This window comes from Myotis lucifugus, unplaced genomic scaffold, assembly GCF_000147115.1.
Source record: "Myotis lucifugus unplaced genomic scaffold, Myoluc2.0 scaffold_177, whole genome shotgun sequence".
In the NCBI taxonomy this organism is placed as follows: domain Eukaryota; kingdom Metazoa; phylum Chordata; class Mammalia; order Chiroptera; family Vespertilionidae; genus Myotis; species Myotis lucifugus.
Window position 1 is genome coordinate 699,757 of NW_005871225.1, and position 25,714 is coordinate 725,470.

General features: G+C 34.4%; 1 protein-coding gene and 1 pseudogene across 1 annotated transcript in view; one reads left to right on the forward strand and one right to left on the reverse strand.

Annotated features, from left to right (window-relative positions):
- Positions 1-25,714, reverse strand: part of DACH1 (dachshund family transcription factor 1) — a gene marked incomplete at its 5' end in the record, with an annotated part of 423,490 nt that overhangs the window by 319,386 nt on the left and 78,390 nt on the right. The window lies entirely within an intron of this gene.
- LOC106698408 lies at positions 21,820-22,079 on the forward strand (annotated as a pseudogene).

Sequence of the window (25,714 nt, forward strand, 5' to 3'; positions counted from 1 at the left end):
TTCAATGCATAAAACATGAGAAATAAGTATTAAAAGTTCCTGTAGACATGTATCACACGTTTGAAGATTTTTGAAAGGGCTCATTATTGACATAAAACAAAAATAGTTTATTTAGCTTAAATAATTAATATTATGCCTCAGTAACTCATAATAAACATGCATTCAATTAAATGTTAAAATATCACTTAAATCAATACATAGTAATTCAAGACTCGGGATCAAAAGAAAAATTAAGAAAAACTATTTTAATGCCTTAAATGCCACAAGCACTAGAGCGAGAGCAATATAAGGAAATGATTTGATTTTTACAATCATTTTCTTTGGGGGCTTTAGTAAAATATCATGGACCAGTGGCCAAGTCCTGGCTCTACAGAGTCCTTGTTGTCTAGCCTGAGCATATCAAGTCCCCTCTCTAGGGATCATTTTTCCTAATCCCTGAAATGGGTGTAGTAATATTAATCTCACAGGTCTTTTGTTGAGAAGCCAAAATGATTTTTTAAAGTGCTTTGAGAGTAGCAAGTCAGTTACTGGTCATCACAATAGAATTTCTTTATCATGCCTTTCAGGGTGAATCAAACAGATTTAGGAAGATGCAATCTCAGATTCCAAATTAAGGATTTAATTTACAAAACACATAGAAACATAAATCTAAATTAATCTATGTTTCTGCATCTAATAGAAACGTAGGAATAAACATAAATATTTAGGATATTTATCCACAATATTGTATGCAGAATTGCGAATCAATATGACAATATCAAGTATTTTTAAATTGACCACTAAAGACACTGTCACCTGAGTAAAACAGTAGCCAGGGCTGCAAGTAGTCACCGTCCCTTCTTGGTGGATGCTCAAAGTTTCTTAAACACAATTTAAGGAAGCAGGTCACAACTGTCCAGGTAGACTGCCATCTTTTCTGTAATAGCCTGGTAAATGCTCTTTGTGGGCCAGGTGAGATATGCATATTTTTAATAGATTCACCCAAACAGAAATACATTTTCATGTAAATCACTGGCAAATCCACTATTTTAAGCTATTGCTACTGTAAAAAGAGACTAGTGAAAAATATCTTTGTAGGGTCCTAAAGAAACATAGGGAGTGAGAACTGGAAAACAAAACAACACATTTTCTTCAATGTAAAAATAAAAAAAAGTCATAGACATATAAAGGCCTTCAATGAGAACAAAGAAATGTAAGTACCAATGATACCAGACCTCTGAGAAACACAGTACAACAAATGGAAGTGCAGGTAGGTCCTGAAATCTTCTTATAGAAAACTAGAGGCCCAGTGCACAAAATCGTGTGAGACCCAGAGACCTCAACCCACCCCCCCATCCAAGTCGCGGGACCCAGAGCAGAGTCCCGCCCTCCAGCGCCTTGGGACCCATCAATGCACCTCCTGGTGAGTTGGGTCATTGGTCGTTATGGCATCAGGGCATTACAGCCACAGGCCTTTTATAATATAGATACCCCCACTTGTATCCAGATAATTATTTAAATAATAGCTCAAAATACCTTGAAATGCAATGTTTAATCAAAATAAAATTTATCTTCTCTTCCTGAGCATGGTACAACTGAACAGAGGTGTGTATCTGAATCCTTCATGTGCTTGAGGAAGTTAACAACAAATAAATGAAAACAAGTAAGTATAAATACCTGCAATTTTAAAAGATGACTGAGTGGCATAGAATTTCTCCTAGTAATTCTGTGCCCCTATTGAAGGTTAGGTTAGTACACAGTTAATGCCTGCTTTGAAAAAAGTTATTATGTACCTTCCTTACTGCACACCACTAAACTCCCCCTCCTGCGCATTATGTTGTTGCTGGCCTTTGTCTTTTTTTCCTGTGGTCCTGTTTAAATTCTCACCTTGCTCTGCCCTTGTCATCAAGTCGTTCAAGCACAAAGCAGGGAGCATGGGGAGTGTTTACTCATTTCCCAAGTCCATTATCTTACACATTAATCACTGGTCTGGAACTTTTGGACAATGCTGAATCTGTTACCTTTTTCTTTTGTTTTCCCCTTTCTGGCTGCTTTGCCTGTGAGCCTGACAGTTCACCAGTTTCAAGCTGCACTTATACTTGATGACCTTTTCATCTGATTAACTATTTTTGTCCTCTAAAAAAATAATGTTATGGCATTTATAGTCCAGAGAAGCCAGTAAGAACTTAAATGTGGATGATGAAGCCCTTGTTTTTCAACTAGTGCTTTCTCTTGGTGGAAAGAGAGACTAAGGCAGGTAAATATTTTAAATATTGGTTTGTGCATGTCTTTGTTTGTTTGCTGGGACTGGGTTGGTTTTCTCCCCAGCCCCATCACTATTATTAAGTGTTATTTTCAAAACAAAACATCAGTGAAAAATTCTGGTTAACTTTGGAAAGCAAATATTTTTAAATTTTAAGGCAAACAAACTGTTTCCTCTTTAAAATCTCCCCAGTTCTTGCACAATATGAAGGACTGTTCTGGGAATCCAAAGTCAAGCTTCAATAATGATTACTAAACCAAGAGAAATCGATGTAAGAAAGCAGGACAGCTGGAGGCTCTTGAACTATAGTTGTCAAAAGATTTGTTTGTGAAACATGCATTTTATTGCCTTGTATGCATGTTATAATGAGGCATGGACAACTGCAACATTACACTTAATGATTGCATTTCTTGTTTCAGCCAGTTTCCTTGTCCTCTTGCAATTAACGTTTTCCCAGATCACCCAAGGCTACTTTGTCAGGGGGGAGAAAAAATCTGAAATCCACATAAATGAGCAATGTCAATAGTTTAGAAAGAGTTTACTTAGAGAACAAAGGGCCCTTATGAGGCACTAGTGAGAAGAAATGGGGAAAAAATGAGTCCTCACAATGTAAGCCTTTTCTTAAAGAGACTTGTTATCAAGCAGTTGAGGATAGTCCCTCAAATCTGCATTAAAATGCATTTCATTCCATTGACTCATTTGCATTAATTTCTCCCATTATATCTGAAAATGGCTGAATGTCTACCAAACACAATGCCACAGCCTATCACAGGCTACCATGGCGGCCCCAGGTGCCAATTTACTCCTCTTAGTTCTTTTCATTCTGTTTGCTGATTCTGACAACTGGAGTTCTCCTCTCAGTCCAAGGGACTTTTCAATTGGATTTGCTCGTGGTGACAAAATTGTTGCTTTGCTGAGGGGAGGGGGTTCTTTGATTGAGCGTCTATCACGCTGCCATGGGAAAGCGAGAGGCGAATGATTCTCAGTGGCTTCTGATTTCCAGTATTTGTTCAGCATTAGGCCCACTTATCTCCAGAAGAAAAAGCAACATGTAGAAAGAAAGTGACAGGCAGAAACACACTCACTTGCTCCTTCATTCTCACTGCCCTCTGTATTCAAACAAGGGGGACCTATTACACTGAAAGCTCCAGATCAGCCTCACTCAATTATCACAGTTAATCCTTATAGCTCTATAAAGTAAATATTTCATTACAATTTCAAATAAACAGTCACCCAATCTAATGAAGCAAGAACTCAAAGTGGCAATGTCATAGAACTCGTTACCATCATCAAAGGAAAGGACATAGCCTTGTCTACTAATAATGAAAAAATTGATACTGGCATATTTATGAACCCAAGAGTCTGTAGTTGTGAGGATTTTTTTTTTCTTAGTGCAACTGACCAATTTATCCTTCCCAATACAATTCAATTACCAGAATTCTATTTGTCTTTTTTATTTCCCCTTATTTCTCTCACTTTTTCACCCCAGTCTCTTCATCATGCTCATCATCTTCATCACTCTGCCCATCATCAACACACAATACACTTGGCCCACTGAACTATAACATTTCATTTTCATAAATAGAGAATCTTGATATGGCATTTCAAACTTAGGAAATTTATAGATATAAAGTGATCGTTTTCATAGTTCTTTGTCCCTACATCAATGTTATCTTAAATCTTTCATCTTGTATGTCCTTTTATCCTTTATCTTCTCTTCTTATACTCTGGGGCAAGAACATCTAAAAATAACTCTCATTTCACCAAATCTTAATAATGTGTAAAAAAGCTTGAATTGAATAAAGATAAGTAGATTAAGTCCTTAATCAAATGTTGAATTACCTCTATGCTACTCCAACTCTCATTTTAATCCTAATCTTTAGTCCCTTGAGGAATCATTTTTCTTAAATTATTATTTTATCCCTCTTATTAAATATTCTGTCGATAGTCATTATATTTTCACACTTTTATAATTTACGCTATAGGATAGAAGAAGGTACACATGTAATAAACAATTTTGCCTATATTTGTTAAAGCTTACTCAAAGGGTTCCATGCTATGCAATAAGGCATAAATCCCTAGTTAGATGACTACAAACACTTCTCTTTTCCCCCAATTTAACAATTAGATGTTGCACTATCCTATAATTGCTGTTTCTTAGGGAAGTTAGATGAATTGTGTTGGCTTAGTGGGGAATAGTGCATGTTTTTCTTTCCTCTGAAATTCTTAAATACTTAACCTCCTCTAAAAAGATCACCTAAAACTATTGATTGCTTCCCAAACATTAATGTGCATACAAATTACCTGCTTGGGGGGTGAGGTGGTATTAAAATACAAATTCCACTTCAGTAGATCTAGAGTGTGGACTGGGATTCTGCATTTTTAAAAGTCACAGGTGTTACTGATGCTGCTGGTTTCAGGGTCCTAGATTGAGAAGCCAGGACCTAACCTACTGAACAGTATTTATAATTTTTATTTTTTTTTTTTTATTTTTTTTTTTAAATATATGATCAAGATAAAGCCGCATGTAATATTATCACATTACTTTGTGAACTTCATTAATAAAAATATCTAAAACAGGGATAATTTCATAGATATGCATGTTAAATATTATGTATGATAAATAAACATCTAATAAAATATTAAATGTGGATTTAGGTAAGAGTGTTACTATTATTGCTAAGTAAGTGGCTGCTATATGCACTTAATTATTGTCATTTTATCCTTACCATAACCTTAAGGCCTCCATTATTATGTTAATTATATTAATTATGCAGACCAGAAAACAGACTCAGTGAGGTAAAATACCTGGTCCAAGGTAGGGGGACTGGACTTTGAATCAGGTATTTCTACAAATGCACTATCAGTTCAGTACAGTTCAAATCAACTTTACTTCTCCCAGGTCATAGGAACAATCTATGGAAACACCTTTATTCATCCAACACATTTTATTGAGGGCCTACAGGGTTCTAGCCACTCTGTTGGGCCATCTGAACTCAGCTGTGGAAAGACAAGTTCCTGCCATTCTGGGTTTACAATACAACTGAACAAATGAACAAACCAGTGAGCAAGGAAATGCCAGGTATGGGTAGGTATTATGAAAAAAAAAAAAGATGTAATAGAGATGATGTGATAGAAAATGATTTAGGACTGACAGTCTCAAGAACAGGTATATTTTCAAAATTTACATTTGAAGTTTGGTATTATTATTGGGCCACATTAACAATATAATTTTTCTCAATAACTGCAATTCAGATAAAACTAAAAATATCACAAATGGCTTATCACTGATATATAAAACTATGCTTACAACACAGATATGGAAAGAAAAGTTTAAAAATTGCCAACTTTGGGGATCATCTCCCATATATGTTGCTTTAACTGATAACGTCACACTTTCTGCGTCTAGTATCATAATCTTCATCATAAACATCAACACTTACATATCATCTTACTTAACTGACAGTTTTGCTTCAAGCATCTTACATATATTCACTCATTTAATAATCATGACTGCTTTATTAGGCATTACATAACTACTAGAGGCCCAATGTGTGAAATTATTCAGCCCCGGCTTCATCTAGAAGGTCATCTGGAAGGACGTCTGGAAGGTCTTTTGGCTGTCTGGTCTAATTAGCATATTATGCTTTTATTATTATAGATACCCATTTTCCAGATTATAAAACTGAGACATGCCCTAACCGGTTTGGCTCAGTGGATAAAGCGTCGGCCTGCAGACTGAAAGGTCCCAGGTTCGATTCCGGTCAAGGGCATGTACCTTGGTTGCGGACACATCCCCAGTGGGGGATGTGCAGGAGCAGCTGATCGATGTTTCTCTCTCATCAATGTTTCTAACTCTCTATCCCTCTCCCTTCCTCTCTGTAAAAAATCAATAAAATATATTTTAAAAAAAAACTGAGACAAAGACCATTTTACTAATAAATCCAGATTTATGTGGTTGATAAGTGTCAAGGTCAAATTTAAAATCCAGACAATTGGGTTCCATTTTGCCTTAACATTTTGCCTCATTGCCTCTCATTCTTCTTTATAAATTATGACAGTTACAGGCTATTTCAAAATTTCCTATTTTCACAAATGCTAAAACCCTATGATACTGATTTAAAATGTAAAATATTAGAGGTCAAACTGTGGTTCAGCCTGTTTAGTTATGTTTTTGTGTTTAGTTGGAATACTTAAGTGCTTAATATTATGCAGACCTCTGATCAAAGTTACACCAAACTTAATGGAGATTCTGCATTCTTTCCTTTGTGTAACTTTGCACACAGGATTACACTTACAAATAGTAAACCTCATAATTGTTGATTAAAATAAATAGACAGGAATATCATTTATCAAGGCATATGAACAGCAGAAATTACTAATCAAAACAGTTGACACTCTTTTTTTAATTTAATGTAATTGTGGATTTGAAACACAAATTAACCTTTTAATAACATTTAGGAGCAAAAACACCTTCCGTTGCCCTATAACAAAATAGTTCATTCACTAATCAATTTATTTATCAAACATTTATTGAATATGTACATTGTGTACAACATCCTTAGGCACTAGGATTTATGACTGGGGAGCAAATACCCATGTTTGGAATGCTAAAATATGTATGATTTAAGTAAGAATTTCATTACAACTATAAATAATAATATTAATAATTAGTTGTCTTTATGTGCATTTAACTTTTAACTAATTGTATCTTCACCACAATATTCAAACTCCCCATCATTATATTGTTATATTACACACAAAAAACAACTATCACATATAGACACATCCTACTCAAAGAATTATAATACAGGGAATTTAGATAAAACTCTAAATGTTCTAAATTAAATAAAGGAAAAGCTCAATAAAAGCACAAAATAATATTAAGGGCCCACAAAATTTCCAATCTGAAAATAAGAAGTGAAAGTAATGATGAGGTCTCAGTATATTATTTGCCTTAGGATGTAGTTCACCAGGTCTGGGCTTCCTTGGTTTCACTTCACACATCTAATAATTGCCTGATCTAGTACTGTGCTTACAGTGGGTGCTCAAAAAATATATACTCAATACAAAGAAGGCCTCTTGCCCTAGCTGGTTTTGGCTCAGTGGATAGAGCATTGGCCTGTGGACTGAAGGGTCCCAGGTTCAATTCCGGCCAAGGGCACATGCCCAGGTTGCAGGCTCGATCCCCAGTCAGGGTGCGTGCAGAAGGCAGCCAATCAGTGATTCTCTCTTATCATTGATGTTTCTATCTCTCTCTCCCTCTCCCTTCCTCTCTGAAATCAATAAAGATTATATATATATATATATATATATATATATATATATATACACACACATATACATACATATACATAAAAGGTCTCATTTTACTTCTTTACTTTTTAGGGTTTGAAGATATGCCAATGTAGTAAATAACATCTTGACAACTGTTTACATCCTGAATTATGTTGGTCTATTGGTTATAGCAAAAACACAGTAATTGATTATCTTTTTATTTTTATTGGTTATAGCAAAAACACAGTAATTGATTATCTTTTTATTTTTTTTAAATCTTTACTGTTGAAAGTATTACATATGTCCCTTTTTCTCCCATTGACCCTTTATTGCCTGCCCCTCCACCCCAAACCTTCATCACCCTATTGACTGTGTCTATGGGTTATGCATATATGCATACAAGTTATTTGGTTGATCTCTTCCCCCTGGCCCACCCACCCCCACCTTTCCTATGAGATTCCACATGATTGTCTTTTTAAATCTTTAACCATGCCTTCTTTTTTTCACTGAATCCTCTCTTTTTCCCCTTAAAATTAAATATTACCCACGGTTTCATTCTTAGCACTTCCCTTTCTCTCTAAATCATCATATCCAAGAGTTCCCATTCATTCTAATTTCCAAATTTCAATGGAGGTAATGAGTGTTCCCAACTAATAGCAATACAGTTAACTAACTGGATACCACCACTTGGCTCTTCCACAGTTCTCACAAATAGAACAGTTCCATGTATTTGTCAACATTCCCCAAATCTGTTTCTCCTTTTTCATTTCCTCCCTGCTGCACCATCCCAAGTCATACAAGCCAGGTGTTTAAAAGACATTAAGATTTGTCTTTCTTTTTACTTCACCTGTTCCATCCATCCTCTCCCACCAACACACATCTGATCTGTATTCAAATTCCATTCTTTCTACCCCTGAAGACACTGTCACATGCATTTCCTCCTCTCCACATCTGTGCTCATGTCTCAGTAAAGGTCCTATGTATTATCTACATGGGCTGGTATAAGAGTCTTTTAACTAGCCTTCTTGCATCATCTGTATACGTCACTTCTCAATTTGTCCCCTATTTGGCTGTTAGACTTTTTTTACTTATACCGTGCAAATTTGGTTGTGTAATGTGCTGTCTTAAAAACCTTTCCCATAAGTAATATTTCCTCATTACTTTCAGACTGTGACCCAAAGTCAGTGGTGGAGATGAGAGTCTTTCCGATCGGCCTATCACTCAGCCCATCTTTAAACAGCAATAATAATAGTTGTCATTGTATGTGCCTGGCACTGTCGGGATGCTTTCATAAGCTATCTTATTTACCCTTGATATCAACCCTAGGAAGTGGGTTTTAAGCCCCCCCTCCACCCCCCCAGTTTTACAAGTATGTTTCTAGAGATACTAACGTATCTAAAATCACAGGATTAGAGCCAGGGCCTGACTAACTCGAAAGGTTCTGACTAACTCTAAAGTCCTTATCCATAGAAACCACTATCCTACTATCTCCTCCAAATTCCCTCCCCACTTTCCTCTCCCACTCCCTCTCCACCCTCTTTCCTGTGGGCTATCAGCTCTAGCAGTTTTTAATCCTGGAAGCACACATTAGAACCCATAATCACCTGGGAAGGCTTTAAAAATTCCAGTAGCCTGGCTTCACTCACCCCTTGAGATTTCTATTTAGTTAGTGTGACATGAGGTCTGGGCATCAGTATTTTATAAAAGCAGCCCAGGTTTTTCTAAGATGCAGCCAAGTTTGAGACCTACTGCCTAGCAAAACTAAATTATACATAGCTGCCTCAAACATCATGTAACTTCTGATGTTACAGGACATTCATTACCCCTGATCTCAGTGAATGTAGTAATTTTTCCACATGTAATTGTCTCTACTGGATGGTTGAGCTTTCTGTAGGTAGAAGTTATAGCTCACTTAAATTTATGAGTGATGTGACTGGCCGGCAGTAGGCTCGCAATAATAACTTGTATGACTTGTTGATTGCTATTACAAATACTTTATAGGAGTTAATAATATTAGCACTAAAATGTAATATTTTAAAGTTCCTTAAATTTTTCAGAGCCTAAGAAAGAATAAAAACCCTGAGGGTAAAAAAAAATTTATATGTTTTTATTGATTTCAGAGAAGAAAAGAGAGGGAGAGACAGAAACATCAATGATGAGAGAAAATCATTGATCGGCTGCCTCCTGCATGTCCCCTCCTGGGGATTAAGCCCACAACCTGGGCATGTGCCTTTGACCGGAATCGAACCCTGGACCCTTCAGTCAGCAGGCTGACCCTCTATCCACTGATGCAAGCTGGCTAGGGCAAAAAAAAAAAATTAATACATGAAATTATTTACACAAAGTGTCAGTTTTCACCTGAGAAAGGGTTAAAATAGTTTTTTTCAAAGTTTTGTAGTGATTAGCATCCTGCAGAATGTATGTGAAAAATTATGGAGTTCGATACTAAAGTCAACAGAGAGATCTTATTCTCCAGTTAACACCCTCCTTCTCTCCAGTGAAGCTGACCTTGGACAACACTGCACCGTTATGCAACTGCCATTTCCCCCTAGTGACACTACCTTTTCCTAATGATTAATTACTTAATGATTGGGACATTTAAAAACCATACTACTTGACCATTAAAATACCATACTATTTAACACTGTTTATCAGTAAATTAACTTAATGTTATCGATACAATGATTTAAGTTTCTACTATTATTTAAGTTATACCTATAATTTTTAAGAAAAGAGAAATTTTAGAGGCTTCCTTACAGAACGATTGTTAAAACTTCAGTAAGACTTGAAAACCTCTCTGTCTCTATTATTATGTGGAAAAAAATCTAAGTAATAGTATTTCAGGGGGTGATCCGGTGGGGGGATAAAATACATAAGAATATAAAGAGAATCTGAATGCTCACATAATAAAAATTAATCATGGTGAATTGCTGTGGGGAGAATCATACACTTGACCCACATGGAAGACTGAAATATTAATCCATTTCTATGGCAGAGATCAAGCTTCAGAGTCGCTTTTTATCCTCCTCATAATAGAAGCAACAGTTGTAAACCATAATGTTATAGTTCAAACAATGCCCCCCCGAAGACTTCAAATTTATTATAGCATTCATCTCCAAGACAAAAGACCTGGTGTAGGAAAAAAGCTCTTTTAGCAAAAAGCATGGTTGTTATTTATGGCTCAGATGCAAAGAATGAGTTTGGGGAATTTATCAGAGATGAAGGTATGAAATGTTTTAGCTTGTTCTTCTCTTTCTAATCCATAAACCATTTTCTCAGCCACCCAAGTGAATTCTAATGGAACAGAAATGATGAAATAATATTTTCCTAGCCCTTTAACACTTTTTCTTCTGTGGAAGTTTCAGTGAGATGAGAATATGATTTCATAAAATTAAGAATATGTCCAGCAGCAGATAAGTATTATTTTCTAATAATATATAATTTAGTCTCCCAAGCAAAATTTAGTATTTTTTATGATAGTTTAGTTTTTATGTGTTGAATTCTTACAATTCATATTATTACTATTGTCATTATTATGGGCTGTCATATAGAATTTTACGATAAGTATATGTTCATTAAAATCACTTCGATAATATAGGCTTGATTATTGTCTCTAAAATCTTAATGACTCAATAATGATACTGGATTTTTTTAATACTCTTAATCATTAGATATATCTGCATATCACTCTCCTTGAAATAAGAGTATGCCATAATCCAAACAATGATGACTTACAGACTACCTATTGTCCATCTCCTCTTTGTGGAATGAGCATAAGGCCACAAAAGGCATGTCTACTCCCCTAATGAGCAGCCAGGGAATAGCTCTGTGCAGGTAGGAAGGTGTGGAACATGCCAGGATGTAATGAAAATTCATTCTTTATACGTACATATTGTTTTTCTAAGATAAAAACATATTCAATAAAAATGATTGGGAGCAAATGTCAAATGTATTGACTTTCCCCTCAAGAAAATAAAATGTGCCCTAACCGGTTTGGCTCAGTGGATAGAGCATCGGCCTGCCGACTGAAGGGTCCCAGGTTCGATTCTGGTCAAGGGCATGTACCTTAGTTGTGGGCACATCCCCAGTAGGGGGTGTGCAGGAGGCAGCTGATCGATGTTTCTAACTCTCTATTCCTCTCCCTTCCTCTCTGTAAAAAATCAATAAAATATATTTTTTTAAAAACTAAAGAAAGTAAAATGCTTACAGTTTTGCCAGTTTTAAGGGTGTTTTAAGAAAGTTTCATGGTCCTGAGCACAATGAGTGAGCTATACAGATGCCATTTGTTGTTTTCTTTCTTAATTCAAAAAAGGACAGGTAATTTTAGAACAAAATAAGGCAGCTGGAATAAAATATGGAATAATCTTTAAGCCAAAAACCCTTCCTGGCATTGTTTGATAGATGTTATACTACTTCTATTGTTTGCCAAATTCCATTTCAATTGCTCAAACAGCTCAAGGAAAATGTGGTCTCTAGCTGGACAGTTTTTTAACATCATAATTAGTGGAATTAAGAACAATCCACCAGTCAGTTATCAGACACCAGGCATTTCAATTGTACAGTTGCTGAGTATTGGTGCTTTTTGTCTTAGTTTTCATACTATAAATCCTTTGCCACAATTTTCATCTGTATTAGACTACTTTAGCTTGACATTGAAATAAAAGTTAATTAGTTTCTATGGTGACCTGTGCATTAAACATTGCAGTTTCTTCAGACTTGTAAATACATTCCAACTTAGTATTCAGAATGCAATGTATATACGCATTCAGTAAAAATAGTGTGAGTTTGTTTGCAGTTAAGATAGAATAGGGACTTGAGCCAGATATCAAAATTCATTTGAATATACAGTGTCAGTGAAAGATATTCTAAATTTGATATCTATTGCCTTATATTCGTCATATTTAAAGCTTTACTTCTTTCTAATTTTTTTCTAGCCTCTTTAAAGATTTCATACAACACTCTACAAAAATATATCTTAATCTTCTAGGCTCAATTTAAGTGCAAACTGCTAAAAATAGACTGTTCCATTTAGCCCATAAAGTGTTGTACTCTTTCTCTCTAAAATAGTGGTTCTCAAACTTTTGTGTGCAATAGAAACACCTGTGGAACAACTTAAAAAATGTGAATTTCTCATTCCCACCTCCAGAGTGTAAAATTCAGTATATTTAGGATGAAACCAATGAATCTACACTGTTATAAAGCACCCTAGCTGATAATGATGTTTTCTTTGTTAGGGTCACTTTTTAAAAAAAAAATAGAGTGAATATTGGATACTCTTTTACCAAATGTAGAAAAAAAATACTTTTAAGTTCTAAAGTTATCAGCATACCATGATTTTAGTACTCTTGTAAAAAAAAAAAAGTATTCCTTATCCTGGGGGTATAAAAATCACACTACTCTGATTTTAACTCCTTTGGAGAAATAAATTATAATATTCAGAAAGAAAGCTTCCATAAATATAAAATATGTTGGTTATTGATTTAAATTAATAGCATGTGACAAGATCCTATGCATAAAGACCTTTCACAAAAAAGCAGATGATCTACATGGAAAAAAGAGGCTAAATTTTACTATCCACTATTTTCTACAGACAATAGTCTTTCTCTATCATGGGAAAGGCAAGCTGTAATACATTATGCTTTGGGATTCTAATCAAAAACCTATAAACAATGTATAACTTACAAATGCCCTTCAGTGCATTAGAATACTTTTAGTACAGCTTTAAAATTTTAAATCAATCCTGCCATTCACTCCATATTATTTATCTTCAATTTCTCCATATTTTAAATGTCACTGTGTCACATTAAGTAATAAAAAGTTTAAAAGATTATAACCTGAACTTGGCAGATATTCACTTTCATTATCAGGCCTAAAATCCTTGCCTTCTTACATTTTCACTACCAAAGAGAGACTTACTTCTGGCTTTTGTTGATTCCATTCTTGAATGCACTGGAATCTTTGCATTTGTTGAACAACCTAAAATAACATTGTGTTGTTTTAAATCAATTCTTACAGTAAGTTAATAGCATTTAAAGCATTTGGCTCTTAAACACACTCTTTTGTCACCTATTTTAAAAACTATATTCTGCTGGTCTAAATCATCCTTTAATTTTATCAGTTATATCACTTATATCATTCATATGTCCCATAATCCAGTAACATTTCATTTTCTCCAATCTGTAGCTCCAAATGAAAATAAAGAAGGCATTCAAAAATTGATTTTATATGCGCTATAAGAACAAATTCAAACTAAGGTATATAAGAGGCTTTCTTATAAGAAAATGATCTATACCAAAATATGTTTGGGTGGTAAATGAAATTTATTTTCTCAAAATGTACCCCAAAAGTATGTGTTGTTTTCATTAACTTTTCCCCCTTGTAATGGCAATATGAATCTCTATTAACTAAAGCTAGTAAAGTCCATGTAAATATTAGCAATTCAGGACTGAGAATTTTATGGGAACAAAACTATGGGCAGAATAGCCAGGTGCCTCTGTCCAATAGAATACAGATCTTTCCTTGACTACATGGTTTTTGCTATAACACTACTCTCATTAGATTGGAATTTGTGTTAACTTCCCTGTACCAGGACTTACTAATAGGATTGGTAGCAATTATTATACTGAAATGAAATCAGCACAAACTATTAGATCTGTTTAAACAAGTTAAAAATAAACCTTGATTAAATGTTCTTTTATAAGAAGCTGCTCATTAGGGCTACATGGCCTTCAGAAAAATTGGTGTTTCATTAACATCAAAGAATGTATTGCATTTAAACTCCCTAGCCTAAAAAGTTATGTATAAAATAAAGTTTTAAAAATATCTTAGATAATGAAATTTTAGAAAAGATCTTATGGTTCGTAGTTTAGTAGAAAGGCATATATTCTTAAAATTAAGAAGTATTAATAATGAGGTTACAAAGGAAACCACCACCAAAAGCAGCAGTAAGCAAAACAAAAAAAATCAGAAACCTTTGCCAGAATGATCAAATGATAAATTTCCTCTAAGTTGAGATATAACTCTGCTGCAAAACAGTTGAATTAAAAGGTCACGTGGAACCCTGTTCAGGTAGCTCAGTTGGTTAGAGTATTGTCCCAGTATGTCAAGATCGCAGATTCCATCCCAGGTAAGGTCGCATACAAGAATCAACAATAAATGCGTAAATACGTGGAACAAATCTTTCTTTCTTTCTTTCTTTCTTTCTTTCTTTCTTTCTTTCTTTCTTTCTTTCTTTCTCTCTCTCTCTCTCTCTCTCTCTCTCAAATTAATAAAAAATAATACTTTAAAAAGGTCATGGGGTTATTTAATTCAAACAAGAACCCACTTTTACAATAAATCAGTCACTTTTGAACCATAGTACTAGTACTTACAGAACTCTAGAAAGTAGAAGTATACCATTCTTGAACATAGAAATAACTCCCCCTTATAACAATGAATCAGTAAACTATTATAACCTGACTTGGTGGAAATTATTGTTTGTGATAGATAGCTTAAAACAATTAAGATATAGAGCTGGTAAATATTAACTACATGGCCTACAAACTTATAGAAAGAATGAGATGACATTTTTGTAATTTTCCATCTTCCTATCCCCAAACCATTTAAGGGCTCACACATACACACACACACACACACACACACACACACACACACACACACACATTATCCCACCAGGATAAATTAAATATTAGTTATATAAAGATAAATGTTATTTGTAAAAATGTGGACATCATCTCTATGGTTGAGGATAGGTAAAGGATGAAGAAAACTTATAGGTTTGAAAGGCCAATTGAATTATCAAAGATAATGAAATTCACAAAACTAACTAGAGTTAACAGCAAATTGTTCCATTTAAAAAGTATAATTCAGGGTAGTTTTCAAGGTGTTTTTTATTTAATTTTCTGAACAGTGTATGTATTTTTATTCTGAACAAACCATGCAGTAATTAGTATCATAATTTAATCTCTTCATATAGACTGATCTCCTCTACAGTATACTTGCCCCCTTGCCTACAGTTATATAAATATGTTCTGGGGTTTTTTTTTAAAGAAACAAACCTTCTCGTTTAAGTAATTAAGATTCCTTAATTAAACATACTAAGGGCATGGACAATGAAGTCTTTATAAATCTGTGAGCATGCCTAAAAGCAACAAAATCACACTTTTGTTAAGCATTTGTGTGTATTTTGCACAATTTTTAAAAGTTTAACCTCTGTAGATCAATGTGCTTCCTTAAAAGACTTTAATAAATTAAAGTGCAGAGAGCTTTTTTTCACCAGGCAGAAAAAGCTGATGAGACAGGTTTAGTTTAATCTCAGGCAATAGAAGTCATTAACCATTCTCTCAGGGATTAAAATATAGCTTGCCCTTTTCTTCTCTCACTTATCATTAGCATCACTTTAATCTCCTAGCGTTTCACACTGCTATTTTAATCATTACTTACTGCCTTTTGACAAGTGCAGAACATGCTTTTTCTCATTGAGGCAATATCCTGGTTTTAGCTGACAAATGTAGGACATAATGTAAAAATATCAAAGTGACATCTCTTAAACACACCTTCATCATAAAAATCTCTAAAGTTACAATATTCCTTTGTCTAGTATTTCCATGAAAATTATAACTTGAAAGGTTTATATCTTAAACAAAGAGAAAAAGTTTCTTCTGAAAACAACAAAAACTAGTTTACAAAAAAAAATATTAAACTGTGTACATGAGATCCAGAAATGTGTATGTAAGTATTGTTCTTTCTAAAATAGTCAGGAACTTCCAAGTATTTACAAAAGCAGACTGTTGTTTTAAAATAACTTTAATAACAACATATACAATATTGAAATGGCTACTCCATTTGATACTTTGTAATCACATACATCTTAGGTTGAGTCAAAACAAAATACTATAAGGAGTATGCTTAATTCTATTATCTCAATCATACTCACCACTTCCCTGAAAATCAATTATTATATAATACTTAAAAGAAAATATACATGGAAATAATAGTTACAACTATATTAACATATATCTTCTGAAAATCTATTGCAAGTGTTACAACTAACTTTGTTGCTACATTTTCTAAACTGTTATTTTAGTTAAAAATAAAAACCATATGATGTTTATTAATGTTCTTTTATCTCATGACATGTTGTTTAATTTATGGAATCTCATTAATCTAATCTGCCTAAATCTGAAGTGGATAACAAATTTGGCATAAATCTTTTGGGATTTAGGAATTTAAGTTTCATATTGTCTTTAGATATAAGTATTATAAATATGAGTATATATTCTAGCATCTTTATATTATTCCATTTTAACTCCAAAGTGAACTAATGAAATATGTGGTAATTAACCAAATCTGACTTTTAAAACCAAAGCACCAGTTTTTGGTAACGATCACTCACACTTGGCCCCAGGCCCTTTAATCTAGTCCATCTGTAATGATCTCATAGTACTTTCAACCATTATTTAGCTGTTAGAAGAAAAAATATGCCTCACTATATGTTTCGACAATAAAATCCCTTCTTAAGCTTTACAAAGCAGAACAATTCATTATTTGATCTCTTTCCAGGTTCAAAGTCTGTCTTATTACAGTACTTCAAAGAAATATGTAATCAAAGACAAACAGCTGTGAAAACAATCTTTTATTACTTTATTATCATTGAGGACATATCTGTAGAGTAAACCAATGGAAATGGCATACAAATAATCTCTATTACGTTTGTTGTTTTGCATTTGTTCACAAACTGTGCACATTTATATTTAAAGTTTAATATTATTTCCTATAAATAAAGGAACAGTCCAGTCACTCTATTGTCTGTCAAAAAAAGCAACACACACACACACACACACCAAAAAACAATGACAACAGCAAAGAGTGAGCTGCTTTAATGTCAAACAAGTGTTTTTAAAAAAACAAATTGGTATTCAAAATTTTCAAAATGATATTCAGTGATATGACTCTCTGGGTTAACATTACTCTCAAGTTAGATAATATTTTCTGATGTTTACACTAATCAGTGAGAATTTCAGAATTGTTTAAGTAAAAATTAGTATACATAACTAAAACTATACATCAATTGTACCACTTGCCCTGTATTTTGAAAACAGACGCAAAATCAAGCAATTACTTTATAAGGCAGTAGCTGCATTGCCCAGTTTATTCCCATATTTTATGTACCACACAATAACCTGGTCATGTCTTCACTTCTTAGAATGGAGGGTTTCTATCACTAACACGCAAATAGACTGGACCATGTAGCCTAAAGTGTTCCTTGGATGGGAAGACTCCCTTCATCTGCAAGTGTCAGAGTGGAAGAGATGATGTTCTGCTGCCCATTACGATAGAAAACATGTGGAGGCAGAAGAAGCAAGCATCTTCTGAGAACACATTATAGGATAGAAACCTTATAGGTTATTTCATTGTTCTGACACTGCACCGCTGTCCATATTTTACAGATGTGGAATATTAGAAAGCTGAAAACTTTTAACTCATTACTGGGTTAACCTAACTTGCCCTTGCATTTTGTAGGAGACCCAGTGCCCTCCAGTCTAGAGCAAACTTTCTAGGCACAGGTCCTCCAATGCTCTTGAAAGGCACTGCATGCTAACAAACCCAGCTTTTCTTCAAAAGACTCTAAGGCATAAGAGGGGACAAAATGGGTCACTATAACTCTCTGCAAAATTAAATTGGTGATTCATCAACAGAGGCCACACTTAGAAAGAGCATTGTCTCTAGGTGTCTGCAAACATATCGGCAGTCTTGGAGAAGTGTGGCATCTGTGCTATTACTCTCATTGAAAGATACTGGCTACCCTGGCTGGTGTGGCTCAGTTGGTTGGACATTGTCCCTGTGTGCATGGAGGTTGCAAGTTCGATTAAGGTCTATATGGCACATGCCTAGGTTGTGGGCCTCGTGAGGGGCATGCAGGAGGGAGCCCAGGGATGTTCACTTTCATATGGAGGTTTCTCTCTCTGTCCCACTCCCTTCCTCTCTCTTTAAAAAGAAAAAGTCAGTAAACTGTTCGAAAAAAAAGGATATGGCTGAAGGAAGCTGCAAATATGCTACCTCACACTGACAAACTGAAAAAATGGACATACAACAATCATAAGCATGGCATTATGGCCATAGAGTCAAACCAGGTCATTAAGTCTAGGACATGAATTTTAAAAGATAATGGTATGTCCACTTCATTTTCTGCTGTCACAGTATAATCATGAAAAGTTTTAATATCTTTGTACTGATGTAAAAGTCTCTTTCTATAAATATAGATGGATAAGGCATGTACATACATACACATACACATTCAGACAAAAACACACATACATTACTTACACTATAGTAAGTTATTTAGGTAACATGGCCCTCAGTTGAAAAAGTGATTCTGAATTGAATATAACTATGCAGACTTTTGTCTATTTTAATAAGGATATAGGAAAGTCACTTAGAGAAAAAAAATGAAAGCAACAATAAATAGCATATAGAAATGATTTAATTAAAAATTTTTGTTGCAGGTAAACTGAGCTAAAATCATATTAGCATAAACATTGTATTCTCTATTTTAAATAACAATATAAAAATATAAAATTCCTAGAAACTCTGGTCAGCCAAGTGAAGGGATAATGTAGGAAATGAATTGCTTACTTGAAACCCTGATCCTTCATAGTACAACTTGGTTCAGTTTTACTGGTTACTAAATAAACAGTATCAGAATTGAAAATGCATTTAATGCATGACTCAATTTCCATAGAAGTTAATTTCCTGACTTTTCAGTTTGATTGCATCAGAAGTTATTCAGTAAAAGAGGGCAAAACAAAGCCAGTCACTCCTGCTTTGGAATAATTAAGCAGTAATTTGACCAAACATTTCCTTCCTTCCTGTGTATTTCTCAAAGTCACTATTACCCTTCAAATCTTAGCAGAAATATTTTTAATGGGCACAGTCTATAAGGGAAACAAGTAGCTCATAGTAAAATTTTTCACCATCAGTGTTGGCAACACCATCATGAGACCACTTTTTACTGCTATTTTTAGGATGTATTTGAGATAAGCTTTTGGTTTTCAGGCTTTAGAATGATCATATTGCAGAAGTGAGAGTAACCATCACTAATTTTCACACACAAGCTCCATATATAATTCAGTTAATTAATATGGGACACAACTTCTGGAAAATTAACTAAATAGGGCAGTGTTATAACTTTAAATGTTACTTTAATGCAGTTAACATATTGATTGTAAAAATTAGATTGTTTAATGCTATTCCAGAAAAAAGAAATATCAGTCTTTGAATTCTGAGGGTCCCAGATCATTTGTCTACATTAAAAATGTATCCATCATTCACAAAATTATGTGAAACTATCATATACAGCCTTTGCCTTTTAACTATTTTGAGAGCAACTTCTTACATATCATTTCATTTCATTACTGAACAAAATTAAAAAGTACATTCCAATCCCACTTGCACAGATTGAAAAACTAGTATTTATTCTACCCCCCAATAAACCCTGCTATTGTTTTTACTTTGCAACTCAACTAACTTTTTTTTAGTCGTTATCGTTCACCTCTGCTAAATGACTTCTCACTGACTTGGTCTGTACATCTTGTCTTTCCTTCATCACTCCCCACTCCCACTCCATCTCAGAAATCTCAAAGCCTCTTGGCCTGTGATCCAAACATCTGGTACGCACCCTCAAAGCTCTCCATGCGTACGAATTATTTTTCTATCTTAATGATCAACCAAAATTTTGCTACTGATTCTCTCAGCCTCCCATAACTCTTGTTATCAGTCTCTTGTCCCTCTGTTTACAACAATCACCCAATGGTTACTTTCAGGTACAGTTCTGTTAGCTGAGGAAAGGTGAGCGCAGAGAGCATCTGTGTACACCTCCTTCTGGGAGGCAGTGCCTTGTAGCGGAGAGAGAGCCAGACAGTCAGGACTTGTGCCTGTCTCCACCACGCTGCTTTGTAACTTGAACAATGAGTCTCAGTTTCCTCAATAATGAAATGGAAACAAAGATATCTACCACCATCATAGGGATGTTATAAAGATTAAATGGACATTTTCTAATTTTTCATGGTACAGTGTAGGTGTAATCAAACTTAGTATCATTTCTCCTCTTCTAGGAAATTGTGTGCCAATAAGAAAAGAAGAATTCTCAATTACAATATCCTCGATTTTTAACAATCCATGTAAATCCATATAAATGACAGCATCTGTATATGTCCACCATTTAAAACACAAACATTAATCCAAACATATGGGTCGGGGTTACATTTTTCCTCAAGTTGTTTTTTTACTAGACAACCTATACAAGACTTGCTGACCTCTGCCAAGTATTCAAAATTTTAAATATTTATGTATAATATTCCCCCCATGCTACACATTGATTGTCAGTATATATGAATTATTAAATTAATTTATTGTATAATAAAAATTTTAGAATGCAAATGGACCTTATGAATTAATTAGTTAATCCTCTCAGTTTACAAATGAAAACCCTCCATTCGAATAGATTGCTCAGCCAGTAGTAGTCATAATGAAAGCCAAATTTTTGACAATGCACTTATTTTTCTATTTTTTAATACTTTGATTTTTATATAACTCAAATGCAATACTAAAGATATATATATATATATATATATATATATATATATATATGTGTGTGTGTGTATATATATATATACATATATATATATATTTTTTACTCATTTTCTCCTTTGACTATAGAGCAAATGATAGAGAAATTAACTCATTTGTTTTCAAATGTTCCCTTAGTGACCAATGGGACCACTCACTAGTTCTTTAATTAACAGTCTATGGATTATAGTTCTATAATGTTCACCAAATGTCTCCAATTTAAAGAAAATTTAAAGTGGAAAAAAGTAAAAATCCTAGCTTTCAAAAGACATAACTTGTTTCTTTTATAATAAAGTTTATTCATGATTAATATTTATTTTTATACTAAAATAAATAAATGGAATTTGCAACTTTTCTCCATTATATATGTATGCAAAAACCATCTCTCTCTTAAGATACATAGCAATGTTTATGAGAACTGTTTATATTTATCGAGTCCATGTTTAGACTATTTCTAAAATATATAACTTGGAAACAAAAAAATTTGCCCCATCATACTCCATAGGATTATTATTCTAGGAGGAACACTGGTCTAACATGCCTTTGATTTGTCAGGTGATTACTAAAGGAAGGTAGACAGTAGAAAATTTGAGTTTTATGTGATATTTTAATTGTAGTACTTCAAATCGATTTAGAAGAGGAAGGTGGTGCCATTCTGAAGGTGACGACCTCCCCACGATGAAATCCCTCACATTAAGGATCTCCTGCATCCCTCTCCAGAGAGGAGAGGAGGAAAAACAAGAAGTGCCTGGTGCAGAGCCCCAATTCCTACTTCATGGATGTGAAATGCCCAGGATGCTATAAAGTCACCACCATCTTTAGCCATGCACAATCGGTAGTTTTGTGTGTTGGTTATTCTACTGTTCTCTGTCAGCCAACAGGAGGAAAAGCAAGACTTACAGAAGGATGCTCCATCAGAAGGAAGCAGCACTAAAAGCCCCTCAAATCAGGATGAGTGGGGAACCATCCCAATAAACACATAAGGATACAAAGAGAGAGAGAGAGAGAGAGAGAGAGAGAGAGAGAGAGAGAAGAAAGGAAGGTGCTTTTATCTCTCAGCAAGACTTGAATGCCATTTTACAAAATTTAGCTTTGATTTTTTTATTCTGTCCCATCTAATTCACACTTTCTTAGAGTTATAGATATACTAAAATACCAAAAAAAATTACATATAAAACAATGGGTTAAATACATAAAACAAGAATGAACTAAAGAAAAAGTTTTGAGAGTTATATTTTGAATTTTAGAAAAAAAATGACCTCAATCACAGATATTTGAAACAAAACAACTATAGAAAGTAGAATGCAGAAGATGCAAGGTTAAACTACTCTGGTTAAGGCATGTCAATTTATCAGACTCTGCTTGTACTGAAGAATCCTTACAGAGTACTGTGCATATAACCTAGATCATATCAGCAGCTCAACTGATGAGCATAACATTTTGTGAGCCATGGAGTTTCTTGTTTTCTAGCCATTTCTCTTCCTTTTCCCCTTCATTTCCAGATAACTGCCTGAAAACTCAGCAAAATATTTCCCTGTCTCTTTCTTTCCCATTCTGACCACCTCTTCTCAACTGAATCAACCTATTTTGTGTTTCCACTTGTGCTAATCTCAATTTTTGAACACACACACTGAATTGTACAGATTAATGTCTTCCCCCAACTAAATTGTGAGTTTCCTGAGAACAAAATATCTTTTATGCATCTCTGGAAAACTTTCTTCTATTTTAGTGCCTGGAATAGACTGAGTGCTTCACAAATGTTTTATGCATGAACTATGAATAAATAGATGAATGAATGAATGACTGAATGAGGATAATGAGGACAAAATAGGATGGCATATGTTAAAAAAAAAAAAAAACTCTGTAAACCATAAAACATTACATACTCCATTCTTAACCCAAGCTGGTGAAGAGGGGTCAGGAGTAAAAATTTTAGAATAGTCTTTAATTTGATGTTGTGTCTATCCTATGTAATAAAAGCCTAATATGCTAAATGTCCAGTCAACCAGTCAGCCATTCAACCAATCAAAGTGTAATATGCAAATGTACACTAAGACCCCTAAACCACTCGCTATGATATGCACGGACCACCAGGGGGCAGACAGTCAACTGGTCAACCAGTTCTATGACATGCAATGACCACCAGGGGGCAGAGCTCTGACTGGTAGGTTAGCTTGTTTCTGGGGTCCGGCCTATCGGGACTGAGTGAGACAGGCCAGATACGCCCTGGAGCCTGCCTGTGGTCCCTCCCCAACTGGCCAACCTCCTGCGTTCCTCCCTGGCTCCGATTATGCACCAGTGGGGTCCCTCGTCCTGGCCTGCACCCTTTCACAACCCAGGAACCCTAGGGGGATGTCGGAGAGCTGATTTCAGCCCAATCCTGCAGGCCAGGCTGAGGGAACCCACTGGTGCACAAATTCATGTACCAGGCCTCTAGTTTTTAATAATGCAGAATTGAAACTCTCACATGTCTTCCATGTTTATCAGGTTATAATAAAGGCCACAAATTTGAATGCCTAAAGCAACAGGCAGTGAACAACCAGATCTCATGGGAACTACAGTGAACCTGCACATAGATCCCACAGAAAGTTGACAAACACTGCTCACCTCTAGTCAATTGTTGCCACGGCAACACAGAGGCCAATTTTCTAAGTTTCTTGTATGTACAACTCATGATTTTTATTTGAAATCTCCATTCTAAAATTGGCTTTTTATTCATGTGGTTGAAAAATGTCTGGACTGAGTAAAATATGTCTATGAGATACAACATAGCAACCTCAGTTTACTATATAGCATTTCCTTTTTTTTCAGTTTTCTGACACAGAACATACCTTTGTTTTCTTTATTATGGATCTTACTATATTTTTTAAATGTTGAATTGGATCAGATCACACCATCTTCAGAAAGCTTCAATGGCACCACACTGCTTACCATGGTAAGCACCGATTTCTCAATCAGACCTTCATTTCTCAATAAACTATGTACCCAACATTTAAACTATCACTTCATCTTCAGTTTCTTAAATTTCAGTTGAAATGGACAAACTCCACTCCTTCCTTTAGAAATGGGATTTTAAATTTTTCTACAGACAAGAAAAAGATTAAATTTAGTTGGTACTGTATTATATACAAACAAAATCAAGACCTCCGCACATATTTTCTTATCATAGAATAGACAGAGGTCCCCAAAATGTAAGATCAAAGAATTTAAACAGTAAGTCTATGGGGATTAAATTAATTCAAGAAATATCTACTGAGCTGTTATGGATCAGATACTGTGTCAGGTAACCAGAATACATAGATTATAACAGATAGTACCTGCCCTCCAGATATACAGCCTTTAGTAGAAATGGGACAAAATAATAAATGGTTACAACAGATTGTAAACGGCGTGATTGGAACTTAAAAACCTTTCTATGGTATACTTAGTTCTTACAGAGATTAGAGCAGAGAAAGGTTTATAATAAAAGTATCACTGAAGCTGGCACTTGAAGAATGAATGGAAGAAAATGTAAAAGATAAAAATGTAATTTACGTTATATTGAAGAATTTTTTTTTCTTTTTGAGAGGCATTTAAATGGAAACAGGATAAAAATAACTCTACATAATGTATATTTGTATACTTGGCTCTTATCCTGGAAGAAGCAATATAGATTTTCCAAAGTAAAGTAATAAAACCCAAAGTTAAAATAAGTATTAGCATTAAAGTTAAAACTTAAGGACAACAGTATAATGAATTTGAGTTTTTAATATATATCATAGCACAATAGTTGGCTTCGTAGTAGTGACATCAAGTATCTGAATAAAAAATTTACTATATGTAAAGAGTATGTTTGTACTCATTTCCAATCTCTTATGTTTGAGATTTTTTTGACTACTAGAATTTCAATTTATAGGCAAAACAGTGTCTATCCCCTATAGGTACTCAATCCTCAGTGTTTCAATAAGTCAATTCATAGAAAATGGGTAAATAGTTAAATATAGCACTGGAATAAAAACAGAACAAATATGCTAAGATTTGTTGTCAGGAATTTCATAATTGTAGGTCTGAATTGCTCCACAAAATGCTCTGTTTTCCCTTATGTTCATGAGATCTACACCCACTCGAATAAGAAAAGAGAGTATATTTGGGTTAACCAAACTGAGGCCTATCTGTCCTTTCTTACTCCTCTCAAACTATTTCCAATCTTTTGAATTCAATCACTGTGATTATATCAGTTCTTTTAGAAGACTACTGTCCTCTTCTACCCTTATCTCTATATATTTAAATTCATCTAGACATGCTCATTAGCCAAAGAAAGTTTTGTCATTATGAAGCACTAGAAACAGAGGTAAATCCCCTGCAGATTTTCTGATCCATTTCTTGACCTATTTTTAAAAAATAACCAGGTTCCCTAACCTTCATCACAGAGAGTTCCTGTCATAATAAAATGAACTGGTAAGTAGAAGAGCCACTTGCTGAATTATCTAGATTTGTTCTAAGATTTCAACAATGCCTAGTTCCTAATTGACAACTTTTCCTCTTTCTGAAATAAATAAGTAGAATGATGATAAATAGAAAAAGGAGAAA